Genomic DNA, 3,429 nt, shown 5'->3' with positions numbered 1-3,429 from the left:
CACCTGTGTGTGTATTCCCCCATTGTGCAAGCAAGAAAGCTACAAGTGAGACTCCTTCCTTCTCTCCCACAATCTTGACAAGTAGAGGGTTTAGGCAAGGGGCTAATGTTGGAGTATTAAGCATGTTGAAATGTGCAATGTCCAATTATTGGAATATTGTTATTGGTACCCTAGAGGGGTATCATTGTGTGATTTATGGTAGCCACATAGGAGGATGTGGACTTCATGGATAGATGTGGGACAAGGGTCACCACAAGTTGAATGTGGATCAGAGGATGCCACATAGCAGGCTATTGTCTTGAGGTTCTCTATATAAGAGACCTGCCATTGTATGATCATTAAGCATTGGAATATATTGTTGAGTGTTGCCTACATCGTTGTCTCTCCATTATGGATTTCCTTGTGTATTTTGATCCTCCATAGCATTGCACTAATCTTGCATTGCCCTAGGCTTAGTGGCGGTCTCATTTAGTTTCTTATCATGGTATCAGAGCTGGTCATCCGCTAAGCTTAGGTAGATTAGTGTAGCCACAGACAGAGAGAGAGAGAGAGATGCGGCCTCTGGACGAGCAGGAGACGACGGCGGTGTTTGAGAAACTCCACAAGTTTGTGGGATCCAACCTGAAGCACCTGGTAGAGAGGTCTGCCCTGGAAGGGGCCTCCTCTGCGTCCTCCCCCGGTCGCTACTGCTTCCGCCTGCACAAGAACCGCGTCTACTACGTCAGCGAAGCCCTGGTCAAGAAGGCCACCAACATCTCCAGGGACAAGCTCGTGGGCCTCGGCACCTGCGTCGGCAAATTCACGAAATCCGGCAAGTTTCACCTCGTCAACGGCCTCTTGCCTTGACCTCCTCGCCGCACATGCCAAGTTCAAAATCTGGCTCAAGCCGTCCGCCGAGATGTCCTTCCTGTACGGCAACCACGTCCTCAAAAGCGGCCTTGCTCGCATCACCGATAACACCCAGCAGAACCAGGGTGTTGTCATCTTCTCCATGTCTGATATCCCCCTTGGCTTTGGAGTCGCTGCGAAATCCACACAGGATTGCAGAAAGCTTGACCCAAACGGTATTGTTGCTTACCATCAGTCTGATGTGGGCGAATATCTGAGAATGGAGGATGAGCTGTAAGAGTTTTCCTCCGGTGCAGAGCAGTGAGTTCTTCATCATACTTTGGTGCACGTTTGTTTCTGCCATTAGTTTAATTTCAGCAGAGGTAGCAAGTATCATTGGTATCCCTAAAGACTCAGGTGGTAGATATCTGAGCTAAGCAGCCCTTGGTTCAGGACTCAATAATCTGTTCACTTCAGATGAGCACTGAAGTTATCAGACTCACTGTTTAAGCACCACGATCACTACGCAAGCAAGTTGGGATTGAAAAATGATTGCAGTGAAAGGGATACTGAAGAAGGAGCCGGCACTGCCCTTCTCAAAATGGATCACGAGGTTGCCATTGTTATCCTTGCTTATAAGGAAGATGTTTGGAATAAGCGTGATCTGTTTCAGCGCGGTGGAGAGAGTGGTGAGCCTTCCGCCCCGCGATGGCAGCCCTGGTTCTGCCTTCCGTTGGAAGTGTTGGTGTTGGGTATCATCAATTGGGCTCCTCTACTGGCGTCTTCTTTCAGTCAGGCTCGTGGGGTTTCACCAAATGGAGCTCTTTCAAGGCCACTCAGAAGACTCAGTCACTTCCTTCTCGCCACCCGACCGTCATCAACAGCATCGAAATCTGCAGCCCAGATGATTTCGAGGTGCAGAGACTGTTGGGAACGTATGGCTACATAAATGATCTTATCTTGTGTGGTTTGAAACAAGCCTTAGCCCCTTAGCCTCTTATCCTTTCCATACCACTCCCTAAGATGAATCTTCATATGGAATATCTTTGGGAATCAAAATATATGTCAATCTTGGTTGTGGCAAGAGCCACATATTTAGTCAATGGCATATATGGCATAGATATTTTTGTGTCAAATCTAGTGACACATGTATTGAAAGATTGTGAACAATGATGTGCTCATTCACAATCTATACCTATGGATGTATTTTTTATTACACCTTTATTTGCGGGTGCCTTGCCCTTGCATGGACATAAAATGGATGTAATTCTCTCACCCATGTTTATGAGGGTCCTCTGCCCGAGCCCACGGGTGCTCAAAAAGGATATTTGATTGTGGTGTGCAGGAGTAGTGTACGTTGATGATGCACTACTTGGGTTGGTTCCTTCTCCCTGACACATGGGGTGTCTAAAAAGCACTTGGGTGGTTCCTCCCGAGCAGCATGGTGCTCGAAATGGACTTGAGGTGTCTAGGTTGCTAGACACATGCACACACATTTGTTCAACACTCCAATTTGTCATTGAGGGGGAGTGTTGAGAGAGTGAGTTTGGCAATGCCAAATCATTGGGGGTGAGAGGTGAGATGGTCACACTGATTGTACATTGAGGAGGGGTGTTGAAATGTGCAATGTCCAATTATTGGAATATTGTTATTGGTACCCTAGAGGGGTATCATTGTGTGATTTATGGTAGCCACATAGGAGGATGTGGACTTCATGGATAGATGTGGGACAAGGGTCACCACAAGTTGAATGTGGATCAGAGGATGCCACATAGCAGGCTATTGTCTTGAGGTTCTCTATATAAGAGACCTGCCATTGTATGATCATTAAGCATTGGAATATATTGTTGAGTGTTGCCTACATCGTTGTCTCTCCATTATGGATTTCCTTGTGTATTTTGATCCTCCATAGCATTGCACTAATCTTGCATTGCCCTAGGCTTAGTGGCGGTCTCATTTAGTTTCTTATCAAAGCATTAGCTTTGCTTGTGTCTATTTGAAATAGAGAAGGAGAATATATGATTTTTTAGTGACATGTAGCTTGATCTATAAAGCATGTGGAGTCCCAAAATGCATTCGCTTGATGTTTGATTCTTGCTAGGAGCAACAAGGACCCATTAGAAGAAGTCACCATTTTTCATGCCTTCTCTATTCTAGGGACTATTTATTTATAGAAAACTTTTTTGTAAGGTTTAAACCTTACATGGTTGTCATAGTCCAGTCATATACCTCGAGGCTCCTAGATTACTCTTGGCTTTGGATTGCACAAAAATTTTGATGGATTTGTCATCTTGAAGGATTTTCTGTGCTTATTTATGCTCACTTTATAAATATTATGTAGGCAAAAATCAATTTGTGAAGGCAATTTGCATGTACTTGGTCTATGGTGTTGTTTTATCCATATTCTTTTTGGAGTGGTAAAATACTATTTGTACATCAACTTTATGATATTTGTGTTATGGAGTACTAGATTGTGCTCAAGAGACCAAACTAGATGCAATATTTTTTACAAGAATTCTGATTTCAAGATAATCCCACGTAAGGACACAAGGTACAATGATAACTTAACAAGATACATAAAATCTCACAACCTAGGATAGT

General features: G+C 44.2%; 1 pseudogene; it reads left to right on the top strand.

Annotated features, from left to right (window-relative positions):
• The first annotated feature begins 331 nt into the window (after positions 1-331).
• Positions 332-1,126, top strand: LOC148028164 (uncharacterized; annotated as a pseudogene).
• The last annotated feature ends 2,303 nt before the right edge of the window (positions 1,127-3,429 follow it).

The sequence above is a fragment of the Lygodium microphyllum genome, chromosome 12 (genome assembly GCF_053477565.2).
Source record: "Lygodium microphyllum isolate KBCC chromosome 12, Lygodium_microphyllum_v1.1.10, whole genome shotgun sequence".
NCBI lineage: Eukaryota > Viridiplantae > Streptophyta > Polypodiopsida > Schizaeales > Lygodiaceae > Lygodium > Lygodium microphyllum.
This window is presented reverse-complemented; position numbering and strand designations above follow the sequence as displayed.